Here is a 21,729-nt window from a genome sequence, read left to right on the forward strand (position 1 = left end):
GCAGCATCTGCCACCCTTTTTCACTCTACCATTGTGTCATTTAGAAACCCACTTCAGCAACTCTTCCACCTGGTCATCATGAATGAAACGAAATTTTCCTCTCACAATTTCCTGTTCCTGGTAATTCTCTCCAGGGTTAAATCTTATTTAACCTCTACACATTGTTAATTGTCTACCAAGGTTTAATTAATTAATTAATTTTTGAGACTGGCTGGAGTGCAATTACGTGATCTTGGCTCACTGCAGCCTCTGCCTCCCAGGTTCAAGTGATTCTCCTGCCTCAGCCTCCCGAGTGGCTGCGATTACAGGCACACGTCACCATGCCCAGCTAATTTTTGTAATTTTAGTAGAGACAGGGTTTCACCATGTTGGCCAGGCTGGTCTTGAACTCCTGACCTCAAGTGATCCACCCACCTCAGCCTCCCCAAGAGCTGGGATTACAGGCGTAAGCCATTACGCCTGGCCTCAGGTTTAATTTAAATTTCAAATTACCCCCATGGCAAATAAATACCAGAAAAATATCTGGTAACTTCTTCTTACAATCCCTTGGTGTTTCCTAGAACTTTAGGGATCAAGTCAGGATTTGGTATATTCCTTGCGACATTCAGTTCAACCTTCCTTGCACTTCTCAATAGACAAATCCTTTATTAAAAAAATGACTTTCCCAAAATTCCTGAAAAGCTGTGGTATCTGCATTTAGTTTAATGTCTTCATTCAGAATTATGCCTTTTTTGACGTCCTTGCTAGCCACTTCTCTCTTTTCTCATTTTAGTCATCTCTAGTGTTTTAAAATGTAGGTTTGGTTATTATTCAGACTATTGAAAAGACAGTTTGTTGTTTGTAATTCTCGAGAGGATAGAGAGGTCATGCCATGTAGTGCCACACAGGGAGGCACTGCGGTCAGGAGACAGAAGGAGTGAGGGCAGAACACAGTCACGTGCCATTATTGGGGTTTCTGTGGAAAGAAACAAATAAGGCCGAGTTAACATTTAGAAATGGCTAGTCTGAATAATTTCAACAGACTCTGGAGTATGGGGCTGTCCCTAGTTGCCTGGTCCCTGGCCCTGGGGTGATTAGAGCCAGTGGCTTGTGGCCCAGAGTATAAGAGCCCGATAAAGAAAATAGCTGAGGGGTTTGGGCTCCTGATTTGTTGGTTTGCATGTGAAAGACAGTTGCAGGCGAGTCCTTTACTATTTTTAGGAATTGGCTCACCCAGGGAGGAGCAGACTCTCAAGGATCAGTAAGGCCCGAATGTGAAAGAAAATACAAATAATAATAATAATTAAAAAAACGCAGTTAACACATCTAGTCTCATATATTCTCTCCAACTTACCTAATGATTGGATTTCTGTCTTCTTCCGCACATAACTCTCTCCTTTCCATTTCCCACCCAGTTAACTTGATATTCTGTTTTTATACTTGGCAATTTAGCTTTCAACCAAGTCCCTAACCCCTCAGTTGTAATGATTGCCATCTTTACTAAAACCACCCAGATGAAGCACTATATTAGATTAATATGCTTCACATCAGTTTGGTTCTTGTTTTCCAAAATTGTCCTTTCCATCTGCATACCTCTTTTATTTTCCATTTGTTTACCCCACTCAAAAAGTTCTTCCTGTTTATTCAAGCCCACGACACCTGGGATTTCTCTCAATCTACCCTCTCCATTTTGAGTTCACAGACTTCTCCACCACTTCCTATTAATTTCCAGATGCTACCGACTGACCTGCATGACATCTTCAGTTTAGCTACTCCCTTACACTCTCACTTCCATCATGTAGTGTGTAGGCCTGGTTGCTTCCCTTTATCTAGGACCAACAGGCTTATCCCTCCAACTCTCTAAATAGTTTACCCATGGCTGCTAGATTCATATTCCTTAAATAAAATTTCTGTTATGAGACTCTCCTGTACAAATTCCTTCACTGACTTTCCTACATCCACTGAGGAAAAACAAAAAAACAAAAACAAAAACAACACAAAACAAAACAACAAATAGATTATTCCCGGATCAGGATGAGTGGCCCTTCATGGTGTGGATTTTTAACCCTCTTCTTTGATGAAGTTGGCTTTGATTTTCCCTGGCCAGATACAAATTTTCTCTCCAAAGAACTGTGTAACTTTATGGAGGCACTCGTATTCTGTCTTGCTTCAATTATTTTGTATACCATTAGACAGTAAGCTTTTTTATGACAGGGGCTTTATCTTATTCATCTTTGTGTTTTCTGTAGTGATTAGCAATAAGCCTTATAAATAGTAGGTGTTAATGATTATTTTTAATGAAATAGCATCTCAAAATACTATGGTAAGAATCCTGAACACTCAGCTAAATCCTTAATTAGGTATCATTTAAAAAAATAAAGATAATTTACAAGTAATTGAACATACCCAAGCAATTACTCTACAAATGTTAGTTTGAATCAGTTTGAACTTCCAAATTGCCACATGCACCTTAGTTTGCTCTATATTTTGTATTATATGTGCTCCTTGTGCTTTTAACTGCACATTTAATATTTAGAAAAGGGTTAAACAAATGTGATGTGTTATATCCAAGGAAGGAGGGAAAGTGAGACAAATTAAGTCATTTATATAAAACCAAGTAATTCTAAGACACAGAAATAATCAAATACATCATGAACTCCCACACATTGCAGCTTTTGAGGGGGTAGCCACATTATCTTGCCTAGAGACAGTGAGGGGGCAGAGAACAGTGGAAAGTCTCATTTATGTTCCTGTATTGGGTAGACTGACCACTCCCTAGTTATCCATCAAGTGGAATCAGTGCAGGTGAGAGCAAGTAAGAAACAGAGTAATAGAATTTCAGAAGTCAAAAGGCTCTTAGAGGTCATCTGGTTCAATCTCCTGCCAGTAGCAGGAATCTTTTCTAAGTGCCATGGACGTATGGCATGTTTTGAACACCCCACTGAGAGAGATGATTGCCCTATTGAGGGATCTCATTTCACTTTAGGACAGAGCTAATTATTAGGAAATCCTTCTTTCTATTGAGTTGAAATATGCTTCCTATAACTTTTACCCAGTGGCCCTCGTTCTATCCTCTTGAGTAACGCAGAATAGATTAAATTTATCTTTCTTATAATTGCGCTCAAAATAGCTGAAGCTCACTATCATGTCCTCTATCAGTCTTTTCTAGAGGCTGAATAAAAATCTCCATTTCTTACACAAACAACAATTCCAAAGCACTTTATTTGCTTCTTGCATTTAGAATTTATATCATGCTAATTAGTGTATTAATTTGTATGTATTTCTCTTCTCTTTCTTCCTATGCTTTGTGCTGAATTGAATTGAGGAGAAAAGATATTTTCTGAATCTTTTATTCTTCAGTCACCTTTCTCAAGATCTACCCCAGGTCTGCTATGTTTCCTTTAAATATAACTTCCAGAAGAGAAAGGGAACAGGGGGAGCAATATTCTCTTAAATGAATGACTTTACAATGATTTTAAAGGGAAATGTGGTGATATCAAGGGAGTTAAGACTATGATGAAATTATTTTAGAGGTAATAATATGGAGAGACCAGGAAAGACTTAGCACAGGACGCAAAGCCTGGAGGCCTCAAAAGAGGGCTTGCCCAGGCATCTTTCCACCTGGGGTGCTGCCTTTCCCTCCTCTCTAGGCTATAAGACTCTGGCTGTCCCTCTGTCTGAATTCTAGGTAATTTGGGGTGACTATAATTTCTCCTGATTATGCTGCTGTAGTTTCCTCTAGTTACAACTTGATTAATAGAATGAAGCTGGTATTCATGGCCTACAGAGAGGGCAAGGTCAACTAGGGCCTTTAGGATTTGACCTCCTGAACCTCACTTGACATAGTGATACAAATTGAAGAAGTATCCCAAAATACTAAATGGAGTGCTTGACTTTTATTTCTGCTAAATTTTATCATGTTAATTTTTGTCTTTTTTTTTTTTGTTCAATCCCTTAAGAATCACTTATGGCTTGATTCTCTTCTCCAGTGAAAATTTCTGTCATCTTTCTTCTGATAAGTATGACATGTATGTCTTAATCTAAGTGTTAGATAAAGTCACTGAATAGGGTGGAACCAAGAACTAGATCCATGAGTCTGCCATTTGGGACCTCCTTCAAGACAGACGTAGACACTTTAATCAATATTATTTAGGTTTCATTGTCCTGTTCTTTGTGAAAAGTTGTGACAGTGTTATTAGTCAGCAAATATTTCCTCATTTTGCCAACAAGGATGTCCTAGAAGCTTTTGTAAAAGCCTTGCTGAAGTCTGGGTATGGTGTGACTACAGCATTGTTTTAAAAATTTTCTTATGAAAAGGAAAAATGTGTGTATTTTGTTGGAATAAGCCTATTCTTATACCTAAGAATCATTACATTTTCATCTTTATGTGTACACCAATGCCACATGTGCATCATTTACTCTATTGGTGTGCAAGCAAAACATATTAATTTCAGTCTGGCCTGGTGTGGTGGCATACACCTGTAATCCCAGCATTTTGAGAGGCCGAGGCGGGCAGATCACCTGAGGTCAGGAGCTCAAGAACAGTCTGGCCGACATGGCAAAACCCTGTCTCTACTAAAAATACAAAAATTAGCTGGGCGTGGTGACATGTGCCTGTAATCCCAGCTACTCGGGAGGCTGAGGCAGGAGAATTGCTTGAACCCGGGAGGTGGAGGTTGCAGTGAGCAGAGATTGTACCACCACACTCCAGCCTGGGTGACAGAGATGCTGTCTCAAAAAAAAAAAAAATTTCATTAGTCTGTCATTTCTAGAATCTTTTCTAATTTTGAGTTTTTATTTTCATGTAGTGATTTTTGCCTTCTGAACATCTTTAGGCAGTAACTTCATAACTCAAGGTTCATTTAACATCATGATTTAACTTATTGTGGACTGGAAATTTATTTAATTTTTTATGGTGCACTCAGATTTCTAAGTAGTTCTAAAAAATCCCCATTGGCTGGAACTGTACAAATAGAACTTTTTATGATGTTGAAAATGTTCTATTACTCTGTCGTCCAACACAGCAGCCGCTGGTAACACATAGCTATTGAGCACTTGAAATATAACTAGAGCAACTGAGAGAGTGAATTTTAAATTTGATTAATTTTAATTAAACTTTAAATAGCCATGTGTGGCTATTAAAACTGAAAAGCTTCTGAATAAAGGTGTTGTTCAACACAGTTCTAGAATGCTGGACCTTTTATGAACAGCATGTTTATTCAGAAGCCTCTCGTCTGATTACTGGAATTCTTTGTGATTGTATAGTCAGATTTTTAAAATTTTTTAGCAAGGCTCTCTCATCATGACATTACCTCTATTCCTGGAGATGTTTAAAATCTGCTTTTCTTGGTATATACAGATATTTCTACTTTCTGCTCCTCTTCAGGCTTCCTAGAACAAAAATGTTAACATCAGGCACGGTACTCAGGAAGAAAACCATTTCAGCCACAGATGGCTGAATTCTACCAAAAGGAATTGGCCCCCGCTCTTCATTCTTTCAATTTGCAGAGATAAATTCCTAAGATTTCAGGGGCTGGATACAGTCTTGAGAGTTAGAGAAATATCTTCAATTAGAAGAGTACAAGATGTTAATAAGAAATTAATGCTTACTACAGGTACGCGTTTCTTACATAAATTATTTAAAGATTGGAGCCACAGAGTGTTATAAAGAGAAATTATTGCTTTACCAGGGCCCTGATATAATAAGAACTGGAAAAGTTTTACACAGGGTTATATTGGGAAACATAGCTTACATCCACATCTTTGACTTTGTAGCCTAGGTTGCTAGATGGGCATGTCTTATAAGACGTGTGCGTATGTACATAGCAACACATAGAATCATTTAAGCATGTGTAGGCAAATCCATGTCTATAATGGCATAAGTTTATTCCTACATCTGAGTTTATATTCCACATTTTTTTATAAATAATTAATTCTTGTGACAAGAAAACCAGGAGTCATCCCACAATTTGTTAACTGTGAAACAGTTGTGGGAACTGAATATTTTATCCTCAGAAATTCACAGATTGACAACAAGGGGCAATAATCATACCCTGCTTGGCAGTTTTGACTGTGGAGAATGTCATGCCGCCCTGGACTCCCTCCGATGTGACTTTCCTATGTGAAGTAGAGGTTAGGTCAGTCTTTAACTGCCTAGTTGTGACAAATTTCAGATGCCACATGCCCTCAACCTCTGTTTTCCTGCTAATAGACTTGAGGGATTAGCAAAGTGACCAGACCAATCTCCTCAGGATGTTTGTGGGAAAATGTATTGGTAAGTGGTCAAGCGTTCTGAAAAAATAATGCCTAAGTAAAGTGCTAAGTCTTGTTTTATGCCTCCTGATACAACCCACTTACTGGTTCAGTCCCCTTATTTTTTGACACAGAGGAGGAACAATTAACTCTGGCGACTGTATTCTAAGTAATTACTGATTACCCCATAGCTTCTCAGAAAATTATGCAGAATGGAAAATGAAACCAGTGACCCATAGGTGTTTTCTAGTGTTTGTGGCGAACACACAGCTACACCCCAGCTCTCTTTACACCTTTGTTGCTTTACTGTCTCTAGCCAGGGAGGATCGATCATAGTACTTGAATTCAGAGAAAGGAGCCTGAGGCCTATATCTTTGCATCACAACACTAACGGATCCTGAATTTGAGGAGAGAACAATTAATTCTTAGGCCAGCTAGGCAGCAGAGGCTTCCAGAGCTGACTTCTTTTGTGTGTCCTGAAACCAACCATCAGGTATCTATCCTTGGCTCCTTTTTGAAAGGGAAAACATATATAGAGCAGGAGGAAAATAGAGAATGTGAGTGAGCTCCCCTCCCACCCAATGTCTTTATGTCCTATTGTTTGGCATATACTCAACCTCTGTGGTAAATGTCCCCCAAGAAGGTGGGCAAGCCTCTTAATAAGGAGTACTATTTCTTTTCTTCTCCCTTCCTTCCCGTCCTCCCCCCGTCCATCCCTCCTTCCTTCCTTCCTTCCTTTGTTCCTTCCTTTCTTCCCTCCCTCCTTCCTTCCTTCTTCCTTCCTTTCTTCCCTCCCTCCTTCCTTCCTTCTTCCTTCCTTTCTTCCCTCCCTCCTTCCTTCCTTCTTCCTTTCTTCCCTCCCTCCTTCCTTCCTTCTTTCCTTCTCCATCCTGCTATCCTTCTACTTCCTAAATATTGACTGAGTACCTACCATGGGTCAGGCATCATGTTAGATGGTGGTGACTGTATAAAGGACATAGAGATCAAGAAGGTGTCCTCATGAAGCCAATATTCTCTGAACTGTTGCTGTTCCTTCTCCGTTTTTCTCCTGTCACCCCAACCCAGGACCTTGAAAATAAGAAGTGCTGATTTTAGTCGAGGGAGGAAGATTTACTAGAATCACGACTGAATTTGGGATCGGAGGAGAAGCCCAAATGAATAAAAGGAAGCAAGGCATTAAGAGTCTTTAAGTAGCACATTTAAAGGTTGGCTGCTTTTGTGTTAAAGCCATTAGACATGATTAACACTCTGGCAACTCAGTAAATAAGAGCTTTAGTTCTTTTCAAAGAACTCTGGGTGGTGGGTGGAGAGAGAAGAAGGAGAAACATAATTAGGGGGTAGGTGAAGAGGCAGGAGGGCCCTTCCAAAGCCTTTACTTGGGGGACTTGCTTTCTTAACATGCAACCCAGCCAGTTCACCCTTACATTGTTACATGCTAAATGATGCTTTATTCTTGTTCCATAATTGAGGGAGATTATAGTTTAGAAGTAATATTTAAAAATGGATTATCTAAATGTATACTGCTTATTATGTTGGCTCAGTACATTATGTGTATAGGTTGCAAAGAATTTTAGGGATTAAGTTGTAATTAATTTTTTATCACTTGAATTTTGTATATTGTTTCCCATGCCCCTGTGGCTGTAGTATTCTCTAACAGGATTTTTTGGAAGATAACAGAATCTTTTTATCCAACAGCTAAGAAATATCACTTGGTACAACTCATATAAAGCCAACCTAGATGAAGATAGACTTAGAAAAAGGAACAGTTTTTCTTGACAAAATTCCTTTCTAAATTTATTGTAGGAATACTTGAACTAGCTCTTTAAACTATTTTTTTTAACTGAAAAGTTGGGCCTGAAAAATGAGTAGTGGTGGAATTTGTCTTCATAAAAATGTAAGTAATAAGCTGGATACACATCATAGGCTCTTAATATTTACCAAATTGGTCATAAATGAGAGGTTTCTTTACCATGACAATTACTTTTTACACTATAATATATTCAAATTGAGGGCTTTGTTGGATTAATGCAGTATTCTAACGGCATCCTGGAAAGGTTCTATGTTGTGGACTTCTATTTTTATAAAAGAAATGTCCGGTTACTGAAGAGCCACAACACCATACCCAAACACTAAAAGAAATTGTATTCAAACTGGATTTTTCTGCGATGATCTGATTTTAAACAAACAGCCCTATTATCTCTATAATTACTCTATTGACAATCTTAAATTTGACCTGAGCCCTGTGCTCTTAGAAAAGAGCAAAGTGTGACAAATCCTCTCATTCTTTGTGTTCCCAGAAAGGGCTTAGTGCAAAGAACCACCCTTTCCCGTATGACTTAGACTCATGAAAACATGCCTTGTTTACCTTTGACAAGGCCAGACATAAACCCTCTAAATTCCTGTTCTTCACCACGTAAATGATTAGCTGAATTGTTCTGCCTGCACTAATCAATCAAAACAATCTGTTGGTTAAACCAACTTTAGGTTAAGTTTCCCTCCTTCTATCACATTACTAAACTATGGCCCATCCTCAGCCTGAGCTTGCACACAACCCCTCCTTGATAGCCCCTACCCAACTGAGGATAGGGGATACTGAGGCCTCATGATAAAATGTTCTCTGGCCCAGTGTCCCATCACACCACCTTTTATTCAGCTTCCCCACACTTGGATTTTTGTAGCTATGAGCCTTAGTCTGTTTTGTGCTGCATACCTGAGACTGGGTAATTTATAAAAAACAAGTGTATTGGCTTACAGTTCTGGAGACTGGGAAGTCTAAGATCAAGGCTCTGGCAGGCTTGGGTCTGGTGAGGCCATTCTTTTCTCCCAAGATGGTGCCTTACATGCTGCATCCTCTGGAGAGGAGGAGCACTGGATCCTCACGTGGCAAAAAGCAGAGGAGCCAAGGTGAAAAGGGACTGAATTTGCCCTTTTATATTGGCATTACTCCCACCCTCCATCTCATGAGCTAACCACCTTTTAAAGGTCCTCCTCTTAATACTGTTACAATGATAGTTAAATATCAACATGAGTTTTAGAGAGAACAACCATTCAAACAGTTCCACTGTGTTCACTCCTCTCTATAAAAGAAAAATCCTTTTTGCCTAACTCTTGAGGTGTTTACAGATCTTATAATCAGAATGTTCTTCCTATTGCAATAGTACCCCTCTCTCTATTGCAATTGTTGCCCCACAGGTATTCCTTGCAATAGTTCTTTTGAATAAAGTTTCCCCTTACCAAGTTCAGATTTATTTTTTATTTGACATTATTTATACTTGTCAGATATTATATCCTCCAAAACTCAGAGAAACTAAAATACTTCCAGAGGACTTTCAGGAAAATGAATCAGATATAATTTTTTTTTGCGGTATTTAATGTTTTAGAATAAATTAAGATGATAGGGTAACAAAAACCCTAGTTTCTCATATAGTCTACACTCAGAAATTCCCCATCCTGCCTCTATCTGGCCATATTTTGTTTACTACTTTAAACTAATGGGCTCTGTGTACCCATTTTCTTCTTGAAAACAGAGTATATAATAGGCCTTAGGCACTGAGGATTTGTTTCTAGTTTTATTATTAAAACCATTAAAACCTATAGAATAAAGTAACCTTTGGTTTTGCTAAGGCACCAATTTGAAGCTTACCTTCTCTGAAACTGGTGTGAGTGGAGTGAGAAATTTAGCCACCAGAACTTCACTGTGTCTTTATTATCAAGAAACAATGTTAATGGGGAAATAATATTTTAGTTGTGTTCACATATTTTGGTATTACATTGGAATGTTGACTTTCTGCTGTAGTGGAGAAAAACATTTTATTCCACCCTCCTAGGTTCCGTTGTTGGAGCCTGTGAATTAAACTGACAAAAGGTGGTCAGGCCAGTGGTTCACACCTGTAATCCCAGCACTTTGGGAGGCTGAGGCGGGCAGATCACCTGAGGTCAGGAGTTTGAGACAAGCCTTGCCAAAATGGTGAAACCTCTTCTATACTAAAAATACAAAAAAAATTGGTCAGGCGTGGTGGCGGGCGCCTGTAATCCCAGCTACTCGGGAGGCTGAGGCACAAGAGTCACCTGAACCTGGGAGGTTCAGGTGCCCAGCATGCATTAGCTATTTTTCCTAATAACAAAGGGTGATAAATTTATGGAGAAGCGGCTTGGAGTGAGCTGAGATTGCGCCACTACACTCCAACCTGGGCGACAGAGCGAGACTCCATCTGCAAAAATAAATAAATAAATAAACTGACAATAGGCAAATTTGTAGCAGAAAAGGCATATACCTCTTATTTTTAACTGTATGTGCACAGGAGCCCGCACAGAAAAGGAGTGGAAACCTAAAGATGTGGTTAGACCTGGGGCTTATATACCACTTTAACAAAGGGCAATAAACTTTTTTTTAATTTTAAATTTTAATTTTAAGTTCTGGGGTAAATGTGCAGGATGTGCACATGTTAAAAACATAGGTAAACGTGTGCCATGGTGGTTTGCTGCACCTATCAACCCATCACCTAGGTATTAAGCCCAGCATGCATTAGCTATTTTTCCTAATAACAAAGGGTGATAAATTTATGGAGAAGCGGCTAGACAAAGGAAAAGAAGTTTGGGCTCCTAGGAGCAGTGAATTGTGAAGAATGACTAGAAAATATATATGAGATAAGGGTTGTTTAGTTAAGTTTGTTATACATGTAAGAGTCATTGCTCTTTTCCTGGTACAAGAAAGAGAAACACTTTTGCAAATAGAAATTTATGTCACTTTTACAAAGGGTAATTTATGTCCTGCTTTAGGCAGAAAACAGGGAGGGCAGAGGGGAGTGATCTCTTCCATGTCTGCTATTTCTTAATTACCTTTAACTCAAAATAATCCTTTTGCCAAAGTGGCATATTTTGGAGTGGTATGTTCTAATCCCCTTCAGTGCTATTTTCATTACTTCCCTCATCACTCAGGACAGTTCTTTATGTGCCAATATACATTTCCTTCAATGTTTAGTAAAAACAGCAGACATTTCCTTCAATATATTAGTAAAAACAATTTTATTGCAGGGCCTCTCACTGCAGATCTAGAGGTAAAACCATTTTGTGGCTCTTAGTATTGGGTTGATAGCACAGCAGACAATAGGTAAATAAGGAGGATTTTCCTCCTGATTCCTTCCCCAAGGTCAGAGCAGGAAAAGAGTGCTTTTACTTTGCAGAACATTCTTCATATGACTGTTACCTATCCCGTTGGGCTTAATTCTGTTCTTAATGAGCTGCACACCTGTGTCCCTGGCTGGCTGCCCTCCACACAGTGGGAAGAGGTGAGGGAGGGTGGCTTCCTCCTTCATCCTGAGCCCTAGGATTCAGAGCTGTGTCTGCCTGTATTTTGTTGAACATCCCAAGCGTGGGTGGTATTCTGAATATCTTCCCATTATGCTAAGCAGCTAACATCGACTTTGTTATGCAGATTGAGGTTAAAGACAGTGAAATTTCTTAGTCATATCCAGGCTTACCACAACCAAGCAAACTTTCCAATTGCACAACATATTGAAGAAAACTATGCCTGAGTTGTTTCTGTTTTTGTTTTTTAAATTTCCTGGCTAGTGGATACTGAGCTCAAGTCAAAGAAGATGGTGGTAAAGATTACCCATGCCTTGGGGTTTGGGGAAATGGCCTCACAATAAAAAATGCAAAATGAGTCCTGAGAGCTGTCACAGACTTACCCCAGCCCATCATTCTTTGTGGGGCATTCAAATAAGGATCTTGGGTGAGGATGGAGAGGAATAGTAGCAACTCAGATTTCTATTTGACCATTATCATATCTCAAGAAAATGCCTAGATGGATTTTTACCAAATTTAGATGGTATATTTGGGATAGTAGAACCCAAAATGTACCCTATGTGAGACATGCATAATTTACTTCAGGGGGCCTTGAGAGGACCTTAAAAAGATGAACAGTCTTTCTCTGGAGAACCCGAAACTGGGTATATTAGTCCGTTTTCATGCTGCTGATAAAGACATACCTGAGACTGGGCAATTTACAAAAGAAAGAGGTTTAATGGAGAACTCACAGTTCCACATGGCTAGGGAGGCCTCACCATCATGGCAGAAAGGCAAGGAGGAGTGTCACATCTTACATGGATGGAGGCAGGCAAAATGAGGGAGAACCTGTGCAGGGGAATGCCTCTTTTTAAACCATCAGGTCTCATGAGAGTTATTCACTATTATGAGAACAGCATAGGAAAGACTTGCCCCCATGATTCAATTACCTCCCACCGAGTCCCTCCCACAACATGTGGGAATTCAAGATGAGATTTGGGTGGGGATGAAGTCAAACCATATCACTGGGGCATAATTAAAAGTCTGGTGGTGGACCATATCTGTAGAGACTTGCCAGACGTGTTAAAATGTGGAGGGAAAAGAAAGCCTGGTGTCAGCAGTGTGACCCCAAAATCTGAAGTCCTAGAAGGACACTGATTGTGACTGCTGGCTTGTGAATGTGTTTCTCCCCAAGGGAGCAATGCTATGCAGCATCATTTGCAGAGAGGGACACCCTGGGTATAAAATAAACCAGTCTATGCCACTTCAAAATACATCTCTTTGGCATAGGACTATTTTGCCCTCTTCCCATCTACCTAAAAGCAGGATATATGGTTCCTTTTGTGAAAGTATTGCCTCTGCCCTCCATTATACCAAGATCAAAACAATACTTATCACTGCAGACAGAATGTCAGCATCAAAATAAGTCTGCACAGACAAACTTTACAAAAATCACTCTTATATTTTATTATTTTCTCTTACATGTTTCTTCCCACCATTTATTGCCCTTAAATGTTCAACCTCTTCTCTTTTGACTTGTCACTTCTTCACAAATTTATCATCCTTTGTTAAAATGGCATAGATGCCCCTGTGTCTACTCATTCTTTGGGTCTCTACTTCGTTTCTATGAAGGCTTCCATGCATGTAAAAATTAGAATGTTATTATCAAATAAAATTGTTGTGCCTTTCTCTTGTTAATTTTTTGTCAGTCTAATTCTCAGGCTCTAGCCCTAGAGCTTAAAAGGGTAGAGGAAAGGTTTTTCTTTTCCCTCTATTACATATAACCATCTCAAATTCCCCCCTCTCGTTTTCTCCATGGGCTTCTAACTTGCCTGAGCTATTGGTTACCTTGTATTTTTTGATCCTGTGCTCTTATCCTTTTATCAATGAGGACACACTTCCAATACATGTTTGTTTATATGTTAATATTATATTTGTAGTACTGCACTAGTATTTCTTGTGCATTATAAATATGCATAAGAATAGAAGTTCTGATTAAAAAATACCAGTATTCTGATATTTCCTTTCTCACTCACCAATGGATCTTTGAGCCTTCATCCTACTCTAGAGTATCTCCTCCAAGCTAATTTTATTTCAAGAGTCAGAGAGAACTTTTTGAAGTGCAATTTTAATCCTATTGCTCACCAGCTTAAGCCAAGTTAGGTGTTTGCACTGAGAATAAAATTTTATTCCTGGTGGCCAACGAGCCCTCCCCTGCCCTGCTGCTACCTAATTTGTGTCCTGCTTCAGTCCCTCTCTGCCACTTTGTCCCTGGCTTATTAGGTTTCTGCCATATTGAACTCCATTTGGTTTCTCAAATGCTACAAGCTTGTTCCTGTCACTGAGCCTTCATGTAGGATTAATTTTGTAGAGGAAAAAGTATCTTTTCCTTGTATTCTTCAAAGTTCTCCTCTGGAGTCCTTGAAACAAAAGGCACATCAACAAGAGAAAAAAATATACATTTATTTAATATATGTTTTATGTGACACAGAAATGAAGATTCAAACAAGAAATGAAGATTCAAAGAAATGCTTAAACCTGAGCGTATTTATGCTAGGTTCCACAAAGAGTAAAAAGGCGTGGAAAATGTGATAGGACAAAGGGTATGAGTGAAGGGGAGTAAACTAGGGGTAACTTGCCGAGACCTGTTCATGCAGGTTCCTATCGGCATGCCTCCATCTTTGGAGCAAAGGATGGTTTTTACTTATGGCACTTCTCACATGAAGGTCTTATGACCTGCTTCAGGGGAGAAGTGCTAGGGAAGGTCACAGAGTCCTTTCTGTCATTTCTCAAATTTCTTCACCTTAATTTAAAATATTCAGTATTCCAAGGTGCCATGTTTTGGGGTAGCATGTCCTGAAACCCATCAGTTTGAAGACCCAGACTTTTAGTCCTCTTCTGAAAAATTTTAACTCATTTGTTGAATCTCATCTTTCAAGTTATTTCCTCAAAAAAAGCTTCTCTGACACCAGCCATCTCCTTTCTCACTATTCCCAATCAGTTTTTCCTATATTGACCTCTCATCTCGTTGTAAAAGTTTTTCTTTATAGCACTTACTACAATGGATAAGTTTACATATACTCATGGCATTGTTTGATTAATAACTATTTCTATCAATAACTTCTGTATACCCTGAGATTGTGTCTTTTTTTTTTTTTTTTAAATCGTATCCCTGGTTCTTAGACTGTATTTAACACATAGCAGCTACTTGATGTAGTTTTGATAATTGAACAAACAATGACCATATATTCCATATCATGGCATGTGGTTTTGAGGAATGAGGGCTCAGCCTATATGGGGCAGAAACTTTTCCATAAAATTCAGAGTATAGGACTGGTGAGTTTTCTCTTCGTTCTTGTTAACCATATATCGAGTTGTTATTTGTAGCTATAGTGATATAAATATCAGAAAGAGATTATATTCAAAGAATGAGCATATTGCAGAATTCTGTGGGATAGTGCTTTTTCTTCTAAATGTGCCTATCACTTTCCTTATTTTAATGCTGTCATTTTTGGCAGGGAGCTGCTGATACTACAAGTCCAGCTCTTACTGCCATTCAGTTGTCTTGATTAGGGAACAACTCAGCATTCCTAAATTATTCACAAGTCTCAGGCATTGCTGAGGCCTAGCAAATGTCAAATATAGTAATTGTCCCCATCCAGGCAGAAAGAAGAAGTTGATTTGAATGTATGCATTTAAATTAATAGGAAAGCAGAACTGGGAAAGTGACCCTACCTCTTAAGTGCCCAGACAATTAAATGCAAATGGATTCCCAGAGGAGTCTCATGCCAGCTGCTCCTCATTCCTCTCAAACAGAAAGGAAAATGCCATTCACAGTGTCCTTCTAGGGCAGAGGGTCTGACATTGACTGAAACCCCTATAGTGCTTGACCAGTGCTAATCTGCATAAATACATCTAATGGGAGCATATTTTGAAGCATCGATTGGGGCTTTTTTTTTTTAAGTGCTGTCTGTGATAATCAAATTCCTGGTGACTTCCCAACAGCCCAGGCAGCTGTATACTGCTTTCAGGAGAAAAAGGGAGGTACCATATAAATCAGGGCATAAAGGTCAAATAAACTTAGACATTTATTCATTTATTTTTTTAAACAAATCTTATTAAGTCTTACAGGCAGTTCTGGTTCTAGAGCTACCGTGTGAATAAAATAGGTTGTCTAACTCATGGAGCTTACATCTACTCAGGTGGATACATAATAAACTAATAAGCAATTAATATAAGTGCAATAACAGTAATATTAATAATAGCATCAGGTTAAAAAGACAGAAAGTGAAGGAGGTGAGGGTGTTTAGATACCTCATTGAATAAATGTCATTTGAATAAGATGGCCAGAATTAGCAAATAAATATACAGGATGCCTAGTATGTATATTCATGGAGTTATTAGAAAGGGGTCCGGGTCCAGACCCCAAGAGAGAGTTCTTGGATCTTAGACAAGAAAGAATTCAGGGCGAATCCATACAGTAAAGTGAAAGCAAGTTTATTAGGAAAGTAAAGGAATAAAAGAATGGCTACTCCATAGACAGAACAGCCCCGAGGGCTTCTGGTTGCCCATTTTTATGGCTTTTTTTTTTTTTATTACATGCTTAACAAGGGGTGGATTATTTATGCCTCCCTTTTTTAGACCACCTAGTGTAGCTTCCTGACATTGCCATGCCATTTGTAAACTGTCATATTGCTGGTGGGAGTGAGGCAGTGAGGACAGCCAGAGGTCACTGTTATCGCCATCTTGAATTGGTGGGGTTTAGCTGACTTCTCTACTGCAACCTGTTTTTATCAGCAAGGTCTTTATGACCTGTATCTTGTGCCAGCCTCCTATCTCATCCTGTGAGTAATAATGCCTTAACTTACTGGGAATGCAGCCTGGCAGGTCTTAGCCTTATTTTACCTACCCCCTATTCAAGATGGAGTTGTTCTAGTTAAAATGCCTCTGACAATGGGATATACTTATAGTAAAAAAATTATTCATTGTTAATATGAAATTCAGATTTCACAAATGTATTCAACTTTATCTTGCTACCCTACATTCAAATCACATCTTAAATAATATGAAGCAGCTGACCATGGGAAGACCTGGAGAAAATGCTGTATGGGCAGGAGATTGTTGTGTGTAAAATGCCCTAAGTCAGAAACAAGGAGGAAAAGATGTTTGTAGATAGGGTTGGGAGTTTGTCCAGATCAGACTGCAAAGGGCCTTGCAAACCATGATGTGGATTGTGAATATTATTTTAAGTGTGTGGAAAGCCACTGAAGAAGCATTTGGGAAAAAAGTGTCATGATCTGCTTTTTGTTTTAAAAATAACACTTCGGGTTTCAGGATCGAGAACATCCTGGAAGTAAGAGCGGAAGCAGAAAAGCCAGCAGAGCAGGCCATCACAATAGACGTGGCGTGAGATGGTGAGTGCTGAAGGGGGATGGGAGTTGCAGATGTGATGAGAAGTACTTCAATTTGGTATATATTTGAAAAACAGAGCCAAAAAGTATTACTGAAGGATTGCATATGGGGTGCTGGGAAAAGGAGAATCAATAATGATTCCAAAGTTCCTGGCCTGAGTAATCATTTCAAAAGTTGCTAATGTTGGTAGGAAGAACATCTTCTTATTCAAATTTCTAGAGCTTTCCCAGTTCTGAATCAGATACAAGATAGGCTGGAGAAAAAATGGGGAGAGAGGGAGAAATGGTTATTTGAAATGAAAAGATGTTAAATCTCATGGATTATTCAGCATCAAGAACTACCTCCAGGGATCTGCATGAAATCTGAGTCACACTTGTCCTTCTTGTAGCCTTCTGATGATATCAGACTATCCACTGACAAGGGGTTTGCTATGTTCTGAGACTTGAGTTTGAAGACTTAGTTCTGCATCCAAACTACTGCACTATCTACATCCAATTGTTTGAGACACTCAGAAATATTTCCTCTCTTTCACTCCAAATATTTAGTGTATGGTAATGTGTCTGGAATTGGTGGGTTCTTGGTCTCACTGACTTCAAGAATGAAGCTGTGGACCCTCGCAGTGAGTGTTACAGTTCTTAAAGGCGGCGGGTCCAGAGTTTGTTCCTTCTGATGTTCAGATGTGTTTGGAGTTTTTTCCTTCTGGTGGGTTCGTGGTCTTGCTGGCTTCAGGTGTGAAGCTGCAGACCTTCGCAGTGAGTGTTACAGCTCTTAAGGCAGCGCGTCTGAAGTTGTTCATTCTTCCTGGGTTCGTGGTCTAGCTGGCCTCAGGAGAGAAGCTGCAGACCTTCACGGTGAGTGTTACAGCTCATAAAGGCAGTGTGGATCCAAAGAGCTAGCAGCAGCAAGATTTATTGCAAAGAGCAAAAGAACAAAGCTTCCACAGTGTGGAAGGGGACCCAAGCGGGTTGCCACTGCTGGCTCAGGCAGCCTGCTTTTATTCCCTTATCTGTCCCCACCCACATCCTGCTGATTGGTTCATTTTACAGAGAGCTGATTGGTCTGTTTTACAGAGAGCTGATTGGTCGGTTTTGACAGGGTGCTGATTGGTGTGTTTATAATCCCTGAGCTAGACACAAAAGTTCTCCAAGTCCCCAGTAGATTAGCTAGACACAGAGCACTGATTGGTGCATTTACAAACCTTGAGCTAGAGACACAGGGTGCTGATTGGTGCATTTACAAACCTTGAGCTAGACACAGAGTGCTGACTGGTGTATTTACAAACCCTGAGCTAGACACAGAGTGCTGATTGGTGCATTTACAAACCTTGAGCTAGATACAGAGTGCTGATTGGTGCATCCACAATCCCTTAGCTAGACATAAAGATTCTCCAAGTCCCCAGGAGATTAGCTAGATACAGAGTGCCCATTGGTGCATCGACAATCCCTTAGCTAGACATAAAGGTTCTCCAAGTCCCCACCGGATTCAGGAGCCCAGCTGGCTTCACCCGGTGGATCCTGCACCCGGCTGCAGATGGAGCTCCCCGCCAGTCCTGGGCCATGCACCCACACTCCTCAGCCCTTGGGCGGTTGATGGGACGGGGGGGCCCCGAAGCAGGGGGCTGCGCTCGTGGAAGAGGCTCAGGCCGTGCAGGAGCCCAGGGCGTGGGGAGGCATGGCAGGCTGCAGGTCCTGAGCCCTGCCCGGTGGGGAGGCAGCTGAGGCCAGGCGAGAATTTGAGCACAGCACCGGCGGGCTGGCACTGCTGGGGGACTCGGCGCACCCTCCGCAGCTGCTGTCCCGGGTGGTAAGCCCCTGACTGCCCAGGGCTGGCGGGGCAGCCAGCTGCTCAGAGTGTGGGGCCCGCCAAGGCCACATCCACCCAGAACTTGCTCTGGCCTACCGCGAGCAGCCCCAGTTCCCGCCCCGCGTCTCCCTCCATACCTCCTGGCAAGCTGAGGGAGCCGGCTCCGGCCTCAGCCAGCCCAGGAAGGGGCTCCCACAGTGCAGCGGCAGGCTGAAGGGCTCCTCAAGTGTGGCCAGAGTGGGCGCCGAGGCCGAGGAGGCGCCGAGTGTGAGCGAGGGCTGCCAGCAGGCTGTCACCTCTCAGTAATAATGGCATGAAAGCAAAGCTTACATCCCTGTGGTGGGCAGAACAATTGTCCCCCCAAAATGTCTGCATCCTAATACTCGACTTTTAAATGCGTTATGTAGCAAAGGAGAATTGAGGTTGCTAATTGGCTGATCTTAATACCAGGAGGTTTTCCTGGATTACCTAGGCAGGTCAAGTGTAATCACAAGGGGCCTGTAAGTGTGGGAGGGGGAGGCAGGAGAGTTAGTATGAGAATGATGTGACATGGGAAAGACTTAACCTGCCATTTCTCTGGCTTTGAAAGTGGAAGCTGGCAAAGAGCCAAGGAATATGGAGTGCCTCTAGAAGCTGGAAAAGGCAATAAGGCAGACTGTCTCCTAGAGGCTCCAGAAAGGAAGACAGTCCTACTGACATCTTAATTTCAGCCTAGTGAGACTCATTTCAGACTTCTGGCCTCCATAACGGTCAGATATAAAACTTGTGTTATTGTAAGCCATTGAGTTTATAGTAACTTGTTATAGCAGCAATAGAAAATTAATACACTGACCAAGGTAGAAGTAGATAAAACCAGCTGGACATCTTCACTGAGGGCATCAGTGATAGAACATGTTCCTTATTTCGTACACAGAGGAGTCTTCAAATTTGCCCTGGCAGAGAGAACTGAAAATGAGAGAATTACCTGGATGATTGAGGAAAACATATCAAATGCCACATTTCTTCCAAACAGGTTGTTCCTAGTCCTTGCCTTAGTTACCAGCTAAGCTTTCCAGAATGAGTCTGAAGTTTTTGAGTATAGATTATTCTATGTAGAACATTGACTTTTCTGTGATCCTTACCATTATACTGTAAGCTTTTTCAAAGTGCAAGAAGCTATGTCTCATTCAACAGTGTGAGCTTAGCACTCAGCAAATAATTGTTGAACAAATGAATGAATGAATGTCTGCTTCCATTTCCTTTCAGTTTTGACAGTGAATATGGTAGATCAATGTCTTAGTTCATTCTCACACTGCTATAAAGAACTGCCTGGAACTGGGTCATTTATAAAGGTTAAATTGACTCACAGTTCCACATGGCTAGGGAGGTCTCAGGAAACTTACAAGCATGGTGGAAGGTGAAGGGGAGGCAAAGACCTTCCTTATGTGGCAGCAGGAAAGAGAGAGCTAGCAAGAGCAGGGAAAACTGCCTTATAAAACCGTCAGATCTCGTGAGAACTCAACTCACTACCATGAGAACAGCATGGTCCAATCACCTCCCACTGGGTCACTCCCTCAACATGTGGGGACTATAGGGATTACAATTCAAGATGAGATTTGGGTGAGGACACAGCCAAACCATGTTAATCAGTGTGTGTATAGCAACTATTGAGTTGGAAGATCACAAGTTAAGCTTGAATTCATCCAAGTCATTTTGCAAGACCTGTTTTGACAGACCAATTTGTTAAGCAAGGTCATATTGTTGTAATTATTGTCCCTCAGCATGTACATGGGCCAGGAACCAAGCATTAAAATGCAGTAAGTCCTTGGCATCTAATCTGTTTTTTTTGTTGCTTGACCTGATCTGTGACAGACTAGAGAGCGAGCCTGAAGAGTCATCTGCAGCCCTGCCAGACTGCAGTAAGAATGACAGCTTTGGCTCGCCACTGGGAGCAGGATAACATGAGAGGTGATGCAATCAGTCTGCAGGGGAAATTGGAACTCAGTTGTCCAGGAAGACTTGGACTGAGGACAAAGCAGGGAAGAATGAGAGAACATTAAGAGAACTGTGGGAAACCTTGGGTTGTTTAAGGTTAAGTTTGAGATGCATTCATTCAGTGATTGTTTGCTCTATAGGATGTTTTATGTAAGGCATCATGCAAAATACCAAGAGGGAGGCAATGACGAATAATCACAGTTGACATTTATTTTCTGTTTATTATGTGTCAGGCACTGTGCTAAGCATTTTAAAAGCAGTATCTCATTTAATCTTCAAACCAATTTTATGAGGGAACAACTATCATACTCATTAAGTTGATGAGAACAATTAAGCTTAGTGACAATAACTTGCCCAAGGGCACCCAGTAAGTGGCAAAACTGAATATTCAAACTGAGGTCTGGTTTAAAAGTCTATTCTTTTAACCACTACACATAATGGCCTGGTCTTTAATCACTGAACCTAATAATCTAATTGCTCCACTTTCATTCTTGGAGAGGAAATAAGATACACAAATAGAGAAGTTATAATATGAGAAAAATGCGGTAAGTGCTGTACAGAAGGACTGAGCTCAGCATTATGGAACACAGTACTTCTGAGAATGTAATCCAGACAGGATTTAAGCAGCAGGAGTTAGCAAATAACAGTAGAAGCCATTGAGTATTTATTGTAAGTTAGGTGCTTTACCTCCATTTATTCATTCATTCAAAAAATATTTACCAAGTACTTGCTAGTCACCTGGTACCCTTCTAAGTACTTGGGACCCATTAAAAAATAAGAATTAGTATACCTGCCCTCTTGAATCTTGTATTCTAGTAGAGGGAGAAAAACAGTAAAGAATAAACTACACACGTACAGTTTATACACACAAACACACCTGTGTGTATACATGTTCACACAAACTCACACCCACACCCACAGTTTTAAATGTTCAAGGGCATTATATGCAATGGAGGAAGAAAAAGTGGAAGAGTGCAATAGATACTTTAAATGGGGTAATCATGCTTTAGGGTATAACCAAAA

General features: G+C 40.4%; 2 long non-coding RNA genes across 4 annotated transcripts in view; one reads left to right on the forward strand and one right to left on the reverse strand.

Annotated features, from left to right (window-relative positions):
• LOC109023203 (uncharacterized) overlaps positions 1-21,729 on the forward strand; it is a 92,687-nt gene that overhangs the window by 69,669 nt on the left and 1,289 nt on the right. For 2 of the 3 annotated variants that reach the window (XR_008671462.2, XR_010130808.1), the window contains exon 3: positions 16,852-16,931. This is a non-coding gene — a long non-coding RNA (uncharacterized lncRNA). Of the gene's footprint in view, positions 1-6,601; positions 6,725-7,296; positions 7,437-16,851; positions 16,932-21,729 lie in introns of those variants that run through there. The other variant, XR_002002577.3, reaches the window with a different exon arrangement.
• LOC129526728 (uncharacterized) lies at positions 500-7,350 on the reverse strand. The gene is made up of 3 exons (XR_008671463.2): positions 7,163-7,350; positions 5,292-5,370; positions 500-955 (listed from the first exon to the last, which is right to left on the reverse strand). It is a non-coding gene; the product is annotated as an uncharacterized lncRNA (long non-coding RNA).

This window comes from Gorilla gorilla, chromosome 15 (assembly GCF_029281585.2).
Source record: "Gorilla gorilla gorilla isolate KB3781 chromosome 15, NHGRI_mGorGor1-v2.1_pri, whole genome shotgun sequence".
NCBI classification, from domain to species: Eukaryota; Metazoa; Chordata; class Mammalia; order Primates; family Hominidae; genus Gorilla; species Gorilla gorilla.